Raw genomic sequence first — 14,825 nt, 5'->3', positions numbered from 1 at the left:
CTTCCTTTCTTATTTGTCCTGACGTACACCCTTCATGTTGATTTGTGTACTGGAGTTTCTACTTATTTTTTTTAGAATACACAAATCATAAAAACTTAAGTATTGTATTCAGTGATTTTTCTCTGCTGGCTGGCATTTTTTTTAGGAGTATTTAACATCTGTTTCCAATCTCTTTTGAAAACGTTTCTCCTTTCCATTGGATTGAAGCATTAGATTTTCAAAGCATGTGTTTTTATAGTGATATTACTTGTACTCCCAGCATATACAATTTTGCCTTTCTGCTATGTTAGTCAAAAACTATACATTGGCCATTGTGAAGTGGGGATAGCTATAGGCTACCTTCATTATAAAACTTGTCATGGAGAAGCAGTCAAATTTGAATTAAATGGGTGTACTCCGATATTTCTAGTATTATTTCTAATAGCACGAGGAGAGTCACTCTAAAAGAGGCCTCAAATATTCTGTTATGACTTCCGTTAGGTGTCATAATTACTATGAAGATAGCAGGAAACAAGGGCTCCTAAATTGAACCTCAAGCTAGAGGGCCCTACGCTATAACTAGTCTCTGGGATAGCCCTCAAGGTGGGGATGACTGAGTCTTCTTCCTGGCCTTGCTCCTGAGCAGCTCTGATCTGATACCCCTTCTTCCTCTCTCAGGGGAAACCGGGACAGGAGTGAGATTAAACCCACAAAAAAGACAGACAGGGGAAACCAAAACACACAGCACACGCTCACAGAGGTATAAAATAATAAAAGATGAGGAGGAAAACAAGAGCAGAGAGGAAACAAAAAGATGGCAGGTAAACTCCACAACCACTCCAGGCAAAAAGCAACACTTTCCAGATAGTCTGGGACACTAAAACACACAGACTAACACAGTATAACCTATAGTTGGCCTAAGTAGAAGATTTAATTCAGCATAAATATGAGAGGAGCAGATTTGATTTGCTTCATCACATCATGTAATCAAAAGAGCCTAACAAGCAGGCTAGCATAGGTTAAATCTTGCTATCCTTACTATGACTGAGCACACAGCAGTTTGACACTTGAGTCTGCCTTTGTTGCTCAGAGACACCAGGGAAACCATTGGGCTGGAGTGTCAGATTCTGCAATGTGAAAAGAGCCTGAAAACTCCATGACTCTCAAGGCCCCGTTACACGCAACGACGTATCTAACGATATATCGCCGGGGTCACGTATTCCATGACGCACATCTGGCATCATTAGTGACGTCGTTGCGTGTGACGGCCGTTAACTATCAAAAATACTCACCTTATCGTTGATTGTTGACACGGCGCTCATTTTCAAAAATTCGTTCATTGTTGCAGGACGGAGGTTGTTCGTCGTTCCCGAGGCAGCACACATGTGGCACCTCGGGAACGACGAACTACAGCTTACCTGCTGCCGCCGGCAATGAGGAAGGAAGGAGGTGGGCGGGATGTTACGGCCGCTCATCTCTGCCCCTCCGCTTCTATTGGATGGCCGCTTAGTGACACCGCACGAACCGCCTCCTTAGAAAGGAGGCGGTTCACCGGCAACAGCGACGTCGCTAGGCAGGTAAGTCCATGTGATGGCTCTTAATGATTTTGTGTGCCACGGGCAGCGATTTTCCCGTGACACACAAACGACGGGGGCGGGTGCTTTCACCAGCGATATCGCTAGCAATATCGCTGCGTGTAAAGCCCCCTTTAGCGAAGTTCATGCAAAGCTCAGTGTGATAGTTCCCCTCCCTCTAAGAGGTGCCTCTGGACCCTCAGGACCTGGTATCGCTGGATGGAGAAGAGGAAATGACCTGACCAGACACTCGACATGGATATCTGAGACTGGTACCCAAGTCCTCTTCTCAGGACTATAACCTTGCCAATTAACCAAGTACTTTAATGAATGGAGAAAAAAAATGGAAATAAATGATCTTAGATACCTCAAACTCTAGTGACCCATCCAATAGGTCCAGAGGCAAAGGCAAGAGTAGATGTGCTCCTGAACCCACAAATATTTTTACAGGAATTTATGAAAAACATTATGAATCTTGTAAGATGCCGGAAATGCCAGGTAGAAATCCAGCAGATTAATGACAGCAGTGATTCTGAATGAACCAATAAATCGAGGTCCTAACTTAAGTGAAGGCACCTTAAGCTTAATGTTTCTTATAGAAAACCACACCAGATCACCCACACACAGGTCCAGACCATGCACATGTCTACAGTCAGCCGCATGCTTATACTAAAAACCCATGTCACACAAATGCTGCTGAACTTTCTCCCATGTAGACAATAAAGCTGAGAAAAATTGGTCCTCCCCAGGTACCACTGATGAGTGCCCCTCCTGAAATGTATAGAACTGGGGATGGTGACCATGGATGCAAAAAAGGATATACAACAGAGAATTTATAGTCTGGGACACCAAAACACACAGACCAACACAGTGTAACGTACAGCTGGCATGAGTAGAAGACTTCATCCAGCTTAAATATGACAGGAGCTGATGTGATTGGCTTCCTTACATGTGTTCAAAGGAGCCTAACAAGCAGGCTAGCAAAGGTTATCTCTTGCTAGCGTGACTGAGCACACAACAGGTCGATGCCCGAGTCTGCCTGTGTTGATCAGGTAGACAATCGGACAGAGTGTCAGAATTTGCAATGTGGACAGTGCCTGGCATCACCATGACAGTCGGCGAAGTTTATGCAAAACTCTGGGTGACAGTAGGATAAAGCAATCTGAATCCCCCCAAAAATACGCTCTATATCTTTGTGTATGTGTATTTGAGTTGATGTGATGCTGGAAGTGATCCCCATTTTTTTCCAGGCACATTTTGACACAGCCCTCCATGTTTCTGTATGTATCGGCAAGCAAATCAGAGGCAATAGCAGCAATTTCATGTTGCATGTTTTCCTTCAAATTTCCCACAGTGCAAGATTTTTATATATACAGCCTGCACCCCATGTAGCCCCCATATACAACCTGCACCCCACATGCCTTGATATTCAGCGTGCTCCCATGTATCCCATATACAGCCTGCACCCCATGTATTCCCTATATACAGTCTGCACCCTAAGTATCCTCATTATACAGCCTACATCTCATGTATACCCTATATACAGCCTGCACCTCATGTATCTTCTATATACAGCCTACAGCCCATGTATCTTCCATATGCAGCCAGCACCACACATCCCCATATATAGAGCATACTCCTCATGTATCCCTCATATACAGCCTGTACCCCTGTTTCTTGATTACCTGTCACCAAGGTTCCTTCTTCTCCAGCATCAGCTTCCTGACCAGAGAAAACACTTCACTTCCTGCAAGTTCGAGATACCTCCTCCCACATGTCACATGGATATGAAGTCTTCACAGGTCCTTTACTCATGTATTTTTCATCTCCCAGTTCAGAAGAGACGGGGTAATTTAAAAAAAAAATTCACCTCCTTCATGATGGCGCTGCACCCTGCAACCTGCCACCCTATTCACTCGTCCTCCGGTGCCTAGTGCAAATACGGCCCTGCATGTCAGTTGATAGATGTTCAGATTTTTGTCTAGTGGTAAAATGGCTTAATAACAATAAGCTATGAGAAATTGCAACTATCTTACTCATATTCGCTAACAGTATTGCTTTACAAACTTCAAATGATACGTTTTCAAACTGTGCATCAGTGGGTAGCTCTGCCATGAGGACAGGAGGTTGTGTTTCTAGAACCTTTAATAACTTTGAAACGTGACTTTTGCCTTTTGCTTTATTTGTGCCTTTTTGATCTTTTTTCTTTTGATCAGATACAATTACTTTCATCACAACCCATGACGAATTGATGTTGAAGTCTGAATAAAGTTGCATTCAAAAAATAAAATAGCTTTTGTAATACATAAGTTTGCTGTTTCTAATTTCATTGATCTTGTTTTACTGTCAGGCTGTGTCAGACAACTGGAAAAATGCTAGGTTTTATAGAACTCTACGGTGAGCCGAATTGTGTACAGCAGAACCAACCGGGCAACTTAAGAGAATATTTTCTCCATTATTATATCTTTAAAATTATTTCTTAATTTTTTCCATTACTACTATATATTTTACAGACACAGTTAAACTACCCAAAATGAGACTGAAAAATGAATAGAATATGAAGGAAATTTCAGGAAATGTAAAATCCAACAAAAAATGAATTCTAGGTCAGGGGTGGTCTTCTCCACTAGGGGATCTTCCCGTGAGGTTTCATTCTATGTGTATTTTAAATTAAAAACAAAAAGGACGTGACTGTAATGCTTTTAAATGTGGATGTGAAACTTGAAAACTATATACTGTAGCGTATAATATATAGAAGATCCCACATTAACAATTCAAATGCTTGTATCATTGGCTTATTGCACATTCCATGACTTGACCAAGACAGTTTATTAAAGGAATATTTTCCAGTAGACTCTCTAGTGGAACCCATAGAGACATTTAACTTTCCATTACATCAGAAAAACCTTTTTATATTCCATTTTTGTTTTGCTTAGAATTAAAAATACTGCATGTACAATGTGAAAGCCAAATTAAGATCACTACATAACTGTATAATTTTGTATTTTGTCAGTGTACATAACAAATAACTAAAGCGTACTATTTGTAGGAATAAATGAAATATGAACCAGCACATAGAAAAGCTTTTTAACCCTCTTATATGGTCCAGAATGGTGATTCCTCACTTATGACAACAGACCCTAATGCTTTTCACACATTGTTAGATGGCTTTTTTCTAATGAACAAAAGGAACCCTACTTCTTACTATAAATGATAAAGCCTCTTTCAGACATTTAGGTTTTTGTGAGATCAAGAAACAATGGACTGTTTTTCAGCAGTGTACTGGATAAGATTTTCATCCAATTTTTTTGTGGCTATTGTTACCGTCATTGGGGAAATTGTTTTTCAGGTTCACAAAAAAATTAAAACATTCCAAGTTTTTCCTCTCAATTGCACAGTAAAATATGGACAGTAATGGAATGACACATGGATGACTTTCATCAGTGTGTTTTCTTTTTTTGTTTAATCCATTCACTTAAATAGGTGAAAGTTAGTTGTAAATGGGGTCAAAAGTGGAGAGGTTCACAAACTAAAACAAGACAAATGAATACATGAGAACATGCCCATAGACTATAGTAGGAATGTGTTTTATCGGTGAAAAAACATCCATGATAATGTTGTTTTAGGGCCATACAGCCCATACCCTATCAATTTGACCTTTATAGATTATCCTGTGACATGTCGTTCAGTAGAAGATCCCGCTACGATTTACAGATTTTATTACCTGGAAATGTATATTTATGAAATACAAAACCTAAATTTCAAAACTAAGGCTATATGTTTGTCTACATTTACGGTAATAACTAGAGACCAGGATCCAGGGCGTTTTTATTGGATTTTTTACATTAGAGATCTGTTTTGACTGTTCTTAAAAGGAACATGTCAAGTCGGATAACAATATTAACTTACAGAGTAAGGGCTAATCTGCAGGTTAATAGTATTAGGAATGTCCCCAGCCACCATATTGGATGTATGACACCCAGGAGAAAAGGAACTTTATTCCTCCCAGAAGCCGGAAGTTATAGCCACCACCCACAACACTGAAAGGCTCATGTCAGCACGCCCCTGCACTTTAAATAACAGTCAACTCTGCACTGATGCTCTCTATCCTCTTAAAGAGCTATGAATTAATATTTACTATCTCCATCTATTAGACAAGTAGAAATAGAGAAAACATATCTCTTCTAAACAACCCAATATATACGTGTATAATTTAAACAGCACATTGATTTAAATAGCACAGTAGGCATTATGTAATACATAATTTTTCCTTTGGCACAACAGCACGAGAATTAAACACATGATGCCAGGCTTCTCCACAAATTGCTCAATGATAATAATATTAATATTTATCCACTTATATAGCGCCATTAATTCAACTGCGATTTACATACATCAGCAACACTGTCCCTACTGGGGTTCATAATTTAAATTGCCTAACAGTATGTCTCTGGAGTGTGGCAGGTAACCGGAAAATCACACGGAAATATGGGGAGAACATACAAACTCCTTGCCGATGTTGTCCTTGCTGGGATTTGAACTGTGGTCTTGCAGGACCCCAGCCATACAAGACTGCAGTGCTAACCACTGAGCCACCATGCCACCCAAATACCAAAGCACCCAGCAATCATGTTATTTTTACCTTGAGTTTTAAATTAAAAAGCTAGCCTAAAGTTAAAAACTCCTTTAATGGTGATTTATTAGTCCTAATTAGATTACCCAAAATATTGTACTTAAATTATTTCAAGATAGGGTATATGTATAGTGGTGTATGGTGACTTATTTACATGTGATGCTCCATTGTGTAAATTAGCTTTCTCATAGAAGAAAGAAAGGTAGATCGATCATACCATAAGCCCACAGCTGTTCCAGGGTTGTTGACACTCCTCAGTGCAGTGACTCCTGCACCTGGTTTTACTTTCTCGTTTTTTTGGAGAGCTTATTTGCATACTTTTTTCATTTGAATGATTGCATGTAAAAAAGATTATTAACTGTTGTGCTTCTTCAATGAAAATCCATGATCTCCCTGAGCTACCTTTAAGGCATCTTATTCAGGCAATCAGTACTCTGTACACTGATAATGTGCAAGCAGCCCAAAACAGTTGTCTGTAGATAATTATATTTTCTTTTACAGTAGTCTCTGGTTTGACTGGTGTGAGTTAGGTATGTCCTAAATCATGAAGGAGTAATCACCTCTGGCTACTGAAGTGAACTAGCGGCGATCCCCGCACATGTCTGCTGATTTGTACAGCAGACATGTGTGCCTCGCAGGTGCAGGTAGATCCACTATCCACCCGCACCTGTTAACCCCTTAAATTTAAAGCACTGCAGCAGGTAACACGTACTTACTTCCCGCCATAGGAGGCTCCGTGACGTTATCACGAGGAGCCGATGGTTGCTATGATAGCACAGAGTTATGTGATGACTCTTGTCACTAACATTACTCACTTTCTGTTACAGCCAGCTGTAACAGAAGACGAACATTTCTGCTGATCTGAGCTGTGCACCTCTGATCGGAAGAAATGAAGGAGTGATCAGACTGTTGATCCTTATAGCCCCCTAAGGGGACTAATAAAATTTAAAAAAAAAGTTTTAGAAAATTAAAAAAAAGCTAAAAAAAACTAAAAAAATTGTTTAAAAGAACTGAGAGTCCTCAGTGGTTGATACCTTTTAATGGCTAACTGAAAAGATGGTAATAATTGCAATTATTACCATCTTTTCAGTTAGCCATTAAAAGGTATCAACCACTGAGGACTCTCAGTTCTTTTAAACAATTTTTTTTATCTCTACTGGCTAACACGGTACAAAGATATATTTTACTTGTAAAAAAAACTAAAAGCTCAAATTACTCCCCATTTGATCCTTATAGCCCCCTAAGGGGACTAATAAAATTTAAAAAAAGTTTTAGAGAATTAAAAAAAATAAACAAACCTAAAAGTTCAAATTACTCCCCATTTGATCCTTATAGCTCCCTAAGGGAACTAATAAAATAAAAAAAAAAAGTTTTAGAAAATTAAAAAAATAAAAAAACCTAAAAGTTCAAATTACTCCCCATTTGATCCTTATAGCCCCCTAAGGGGACTAATAAAATTTTAAAAAAAAGTTTTAGAAAATTTAAAAAAATAAAAAAACCTTAAAGTTCAAATTACTCCCCATTTGCCCCACTGAAAGTTAAAGGGTTAAAAAAACTAAACAAAAACATGCACACATTTGGTATCGCCACGTTCAGAAATGCCCACTCTATCAAAATATATAATCAATTAACCAGATCAATAAACTGCGTAGAGGCAAAAAAATTTCCAAACACCAAAATTACGTTTTTTGGTTATCACAAATTTTGTGCAAAATGCAATAACGTGATCAAAATGTAGCATCTGTGTAAAAATGGTTCCACTAAAAACGACAGTTCGAGACACAAAACATAAACCATCACTGAGTCTGAAAAATGAGAACGCTATAGTTTGTGGAAAATGGTGCAAAAAGTGCAAAACTTTTGAGTTTTTTTAACCCCTTAGATAAGGGTAAACCTATACATGTTTAGTGTCAATGAACTTGTACCGACCAGAGGTATCACACTCACACATCAGTTTTACCGTATAGTGTACACAGTGAATAAAATATCCCAAAAACAACCATGCAATCGTACTTTTTTTTGCAGTTTCTGCACTTGAATTTTTTTGCCGTTTTCCAGTACACTAAAGTACAGTACAGTGTATAGTACAGTAAAACTTCATTTAAAAGTACAAGTTGTCCCACAAAAAAACAAACCCTCATATGGCAAGATTGATAGGGAAATAAAAAAGTTAAGGATCTCGGAAGAAGGGGAGCATAAAATAAAAAACAAAACAATGGAAAATCACCCTGTGGTTAAGAGGTTAAAGGGAATCTGTCACTTGGAAAAATCAACCTGCAGATATGGGGTTAATCTGCAGGTTAATAGCATTCTGAACCCCTCGGTTGCTTACACATTAAACCCGGGAGGAAAAGAGCTTTAATTTGCCAGAGCAGCGTTCAGTCACTGCTCTATGTATGGAGAGCGGCGACTGTAGCCATGCCACCTGTACTGATTGACAGCCGCTCAGCAATAAAACCAGCTGTCAGTCAGTGTCTGAGGGTGTGTGGTTACAGCTCTCCATACATAGAGCGATGACTGAATCTGCGTCGGTTTCCGCCCACATGTCTGAAACTGGAATGCTGCCTGGAGGATTAAAGTTAATTTCCTCCCAGCAGCGGGGTTTAATGTGCAGGCACCAAGCAGGTTCAGGATGCTATTAACATGCAGATTGACCCAATATCTGTAGGTTACTAGCATTTTTCCACTAGACAGGTTCCACTTGCTGGAAAAGGATACCTTTAATTTAAAAATTCAAAGCCTTTGTATGGAACACTGTGAAGATGATTATCAAGAAGAGGCTTTAATTTGGCAAAACAGTAACATTACCTAGAACTGTATGGAATAAAAAAAATGCAAAAAGTGTGTGATACATTTTGACAAATTAGTATATATAGCAGAGATACCCAACAAAGGGGGTGTTCACTTTTGAATGGTTGTTTGTAGCGTATTTCATCCTGTTACAAAAAAGTAGTGACTGCTAATGCCGTGCATCTCCTGATATGCTTTCCTTTTTCCAAAGGAATTCCGGACTGTTCACCAAACAATAGTAGGTACGTATATAGTGGAGGGCACCACACATTTTGTGATTAGTTACACAGTCCTGGGTGGTACTACACATGATAGGCATTAGAAACACATCTGAGGTGGTACCATACATGATGTGCATAAGAAACACGGCTCTGGGGGTACCACACTGGATGGGCATTAGATACATGACTTTGGGGGTTACCACATGTGATGGGCATTAGATACATAGTTCTGAAAGGTACCACACATGTTGGGCAATAAATACATGGTTCTGAGGAGTACAACAAGTGATGGGCATTAGATACTTGGTCCTGGGGGTATCACATGTGATAGGGATTAGTTACACAGCTATGGGGGGTACCACAAGTGATAGGTGATAGATTTTTTTAGTAGGCAATAACCTGTCATTTTAATATGGGTGTGTAGACTTTTCATATCCAATGCTTATGCGCGTTCCAGTTATTAGTAACTAGCAGATTTCAGAATGATCTGCAGAATGACTGTGTAAAGATTTGGCAGAGCAGTTATATTTCACAATTAAAAGGTGACAAAGGCACAGTATGCAGAAACAGCACAAGAGTTTATGGAAAAATAATTTTAAGCAACTGAGGGGAGCAACATCCTTCCCAGATGTTTTTGCTTAGGATGGCATCTGCTAATAAACTCACCAATATAGTTAAACAAGACATATTGCATATTTGTAGCTTGTGAAAACTTTACATTTATCCTTCCACTTTACATCTGTCCTGTGCTGGGAATTGCTCCATCACAGTTGGCCTCTATTTAATTACCACAATCATTCTTTACCTCTCTGTATCATTCTGTAAGTGACTTCAGTAATACAGATTAGTAGACACAGTCTATTGAGTTTGGCATTGTAGGATCGTTCATTATGCAGCTGGTTTTCATTAACAACTGCTTCCTTGGATTTATATTACTCCAAAATGCCAAGTAGTTCAGAAAGATTTAGAAACTAAGTAAAACTCTGTTAGTATACTACATATATTTGTTTTGGAATAAATAAAAGTATATTGCTTCCATTAATGATAGTCTTCAGTAACATGCAACGGTGATTTTTTTCATGGCATTGTGTGATCTGAGCAACTGCTGATTAATGTGCTACAGTTCACAGTATATGTCCAGGCTCTGAATGAAGCAGCTCTTTATTCTCTCTCCTAGCAGGATCTGCCAGCACAACTTTATATCCAGAACGAAAAGGTATACTCAGCAAAAGTTTTAGACATGCAGTGATTTAGTTTGAAAGATAAATTAGCTCTAAAAAAGTAGTATTTACACAAGTAAATATACAGTTTACAGCACATTTAATCCCAAGATAGTGTTGAATATATTTGTAGACTCATAGAATGGTGGAGTTGGAAGGGACCTCAAGGGCCATCGGGTCCAACTCCCTGCAAGTAGTGATGGGCGAAGGCAAACTGTAAAGTTCGGGGTCATACCGAACACATAGTGTTCATGCACACGATCCCGAACACGAGTTTTTCTGGGAAACCCGTTTTACAGTTCAGGTCCAGTTCGGGTCCAGGGGCTGTAAAAAAAAAGCACATTATTAAAAAACATTATGATTATACTTACAGGCCCCACAACGCTTCCTGCAGACTGTCACCCGGCCACTTCTGCTTCCGAGTCTGATCATTAACTTCCGGGGGTATTCATTGCAATGCTCGTCACTCGGCAGTCTTCGGCTGTTTTTGGCTGTTTGCAGTGACGTCAAGGTTCCCCGAGTCCATGAGCCATGGACTCGATAGAAGTTTGTGACTCAGCTCCAGAATTATCTTTTGCCCTCACACACTGAGCTGCTGGATCCTCAGCACTTAAACTGTGCATTTGTTCTCTGCTCTCCAGTGTCAGACTTTCATTAGTTTGCAATGGAGGAATACACAGGTCATTGCGCTCTGCTAGATCCTGCCTTCTTCAACTTCCTCAGCCAACTCTTCCTCTGCTAATCTTTCTCTTCTAGGATGTAAAGAGGAGCAAAGTCTGCTGAGAGTTGTAGTCCAGGTCAGTGTAGGAAAATAAGCATTAATGTCTGCGGCTGTGAATGGCTTTTTAATCGCATCAGCAGGAGTCTTCATATACATAGCTTCCACTGCAAGCGTTATATTATCTTTTCCTACATTGGGAAGAGGGGGTGAACATTAGAGTTGAGCGCGGATCGCGGTTCGAGGTTCTCCAGTTCTAGGCTCGAGTGATTTTGGAGCCTGTTCTAGATCGAACTAGAACTCGAGCTTTTTGCAAAAGCTCGATAGTTCTAGAAACATTCGAGAACGGTTCTAGCAGCAAAAAAACAGCTAATTCCTAGCTGGCTTTCCGCTGTAATAGTGTAAGTCACTCTGTGACTCACACTATTATGAAATTTCAGTGTATAGTGTGCGGGAACAGCGCCTTCAGATCACTGCTGTTTGTATAATGGCGATCGCCATTTTTTTTTTTTTTTTCCTTGTCTTCCTTCCCTAAGCGCGCGCGTCTAGTGGGAAGGACCATTATGGCAGCCAATCCCAGACACACACACAGCTAAGTGGACTTTTAGCCAGAGAAGCAACGGCATGTGTGATAAGATGTCCATGTCACATGTCCCTGCATTATAAAAACGAGTATCTGCCCTTCCGGACGCCATTATCTCTTCTGCGTCCTTGGTGTCAGACATCACTGGCGCAGCTCCGTCCTTTGTCCTATCGCCGATACTGCTGTATGCGCTCCATAGACAGCGCTGGACAGCTTAGGGAGAGCACTTTCTATCAGTCCTTTTAAGGGCTCGTACCGGCAGGGTCAGAGCCATAGGTGACAGGTCCTGAAAACAGAGACAGCGTCTGTGTAGCTAAGGTCAGGGATTTCCTCGCTGCATTTCCCCATTAGGAGGGAATAGAAAGGCAGGCTTCCATTCCTCTACCCAGAGCCCCACAATCCTGGCACTGTACCCTCCTGTCCTCTGCACACTCCAACTCATTATAACTAAGCCATTATACTAGCAAACACTGAGTGTACCTAGTGGCATCCTAAACGTGGCTATTGGACTTTTGTATAGTCCCACTAGTGCAAAGATATTTGCAGCACGTCTGCCTGCATTGCACACTCAAACTTATTGTTACTAAGCCATTATACTAACAAACACTGAGTGTACCTAGTGGCATCCTAAACGTGGCTATTGGACTTCTGTATAGTCCCACTAGTGCAAAGATATTTGCAGCTCGTCTGCCTGCATTGCACACTCAAACTCATTATAACTAAGCCATTATACTAGCAAACACTGAGTGTACCTAGTGGCATCCTAAGCGTGGCTGTTGGACTTCTGTATAGTCCCAGTAGTGCACAGATATTTGCAGCACGTCTGCCTGCATTGCACACTCAAACTGATAGTTACTAAGCCATTATACTAGCATACTCTGAGTGTACCTAGTGGCATCCTAAACGTGGCAATTGGACTTTTGTATAGTCCCACTAGTGCAAAGATATTTGCAGCACGTCTGCCTGCATTGCACACTCATACTCATTATAACTAAGCCATTATACTAGCAAACACTGAGTGTACCTAGTGGCATCCTAAACGTGGCTATTGGACTTTAGTATAGTCTCACTAGTGCAAAGATATTTGCAGCACGTCTGCCTGCATTGCACACTCAAACTTATTGTTACTAAGCCATTATACTAGCAAACACTGAATGTACCTAGTGGCATCCTAAACGTGGCTATTGGACTTTTGTATAGTCCCACTAGTGCAAAGATATTTGCAGCACGTCTGCCTGCATTGCACACTCAAACTCATTATAACTAAGCCATTATACTAGCAAACACTGAGTGTACCTAGTGGCATCCTAAACGTGGCTGTTGGACTTCTGTATAGTCCCAGTAGTGCACAGATATTTGCAGCACGTCTGTCTGCATTGCACACTCAAGCTGATAGTTACTAAGCCATTATACTAGCAAACTCTGAGTGTACCTAGTGGCATCCTAAACGTGGCTATTGGACGTTTGTATAGTCCCACTAGTGCAAAGATATTTGCAGCACGTCTGCCTGCATTGCACACTCAAACTCATTATAACTAAGCCATTATACTAGCAAACTCTGAGTGTACCTAGTGGCATCCTAAACGTGGCTATTGGACTTTTGTATAGTCCCACTAGTGCAAAGATATTTGCAGCACGTCTGCCTGCATTGCACACTCAAACTTATTGTTACTAAGCCATTATACTAGCAAACACTGAGTGTACCTAGTGGCATCCTAAACGTGGCTATTGGACTTTTGTATAGTCCCACTAGTGCAAAGATATTTGCAGCACGTCTGCCTGCATTGCACACTCAAACTCATTATAACTAAGCCATTATACTAGCAAACACTGAGTGTACCTAGTGGCATCCTAAACGTGGCTATTGGACTTTTGTATAGTCCCACTAGTGCAAAGATATTTGCAGCACGTCTGCCTGCATTGCACACTCAAACTCATTATAACTAAGCCATTATACTAGCAAACACTGAGTGTACCTAGTGGCATCCTAAACGTGGCTGTTGGACTTCTGTATAGTCCCAGTAGTGTACAGATATTTGCAGCACCTCTGCCTGCATTGCACACTCAAACTCATTGTTACTTACTAAGACGTTATAATACCAAAAATTGAGTAAACTTAGTGGCATCATAGAACTGTCTGTTGTATTCAATTAGTGCCCCACTGGTGCCAAGCTATTTCTAGCACCTGTGCAGGACACCCTCCTGCTCTGTTTTTAATAAGCTATAATGATTGCAAAAAATACTGCATTTAGTGGCATACAAAAAGTGGCTGTTGGACTCCTTTATTGTGCCACTTGTGCCAAGCAATCTCAAGCACCTCTGCATTCTACCCTCATGCACATTTAGCTATGCTAATTTTATAGCAAACTCAGGGAATTCCTTGCTGCATTTGATCATTAGGAGGGATAGAAAGTGAGGCTTCTTTTACTGTCCTGGTACCCACAGAACACGGCCACTGTACCCATCTGTCCACTTTTGCCACGCTATTTAATTTGCCCAAAGAGCTGACTCTTTTTCTGCCATCCTAAAATTGTCTGGAATACTAAGTTAGTGTTCCTTTGCTGCCAAGCATGGTACAACACATGTGCATTCTACACTCCTTTCCATTTCTGAAATGCAATTATTAAATGCAGGTAGTCCAGCCAATCTGTGACGAAGGTGCAGGCGTGGATATAATGTAGCCTGCATCCAATGATGGTTCTCTCGATGTCTGACAGCTCAACAATACCTTCTGTTACCACTTCCAAAACAAGTGATGACCTGCCAATCACACTCCCTGTTGCGGGTAAAGGAGTGGAAGTTCAGTGTGAAAAACCATGTGTGACTGCTGTCCCCACAGTCACAGAGGATGAAGAGCACGCAGATGCACTTGATGGGGCAGGCGGTGGTTGCACAGGCACGCTAGGCCGCATTGTAGCACAGTGAAATTCACATTGCGACTTATGCTTCATTTTAAGTTGTGTACAGGGTGGGCTCCCCAGTATGCAGCAAAACCAGGCAACAGGAAAAGGACTCTAGGCAGTTGGGTTGATAAATGATTGTTTAACTTTACCAAAACAAACAATAAGAACCATGCATACAATTGAAATAATTGAACAATCTATTCT

The sequence above is a fragment of the Anomaloglossus baeobatrachus genome, chromosome 3 (genome assembly GCF_048569485.1).
Source record: "Anomaloglossus baeobatrachus isolate aAnoBae1 chromosome 3, aAnoBae1.hap1, whole genome shotgun sequence".
NCBI lineage: Eukaryota > Metazoa > Chordata > Amphibia > Anura > Aromobatidae > Anomaloglossus > Anomaloglossus baeobatrachus.
This window is presented reverse-complemented; position numbering follows the sequence as displayed.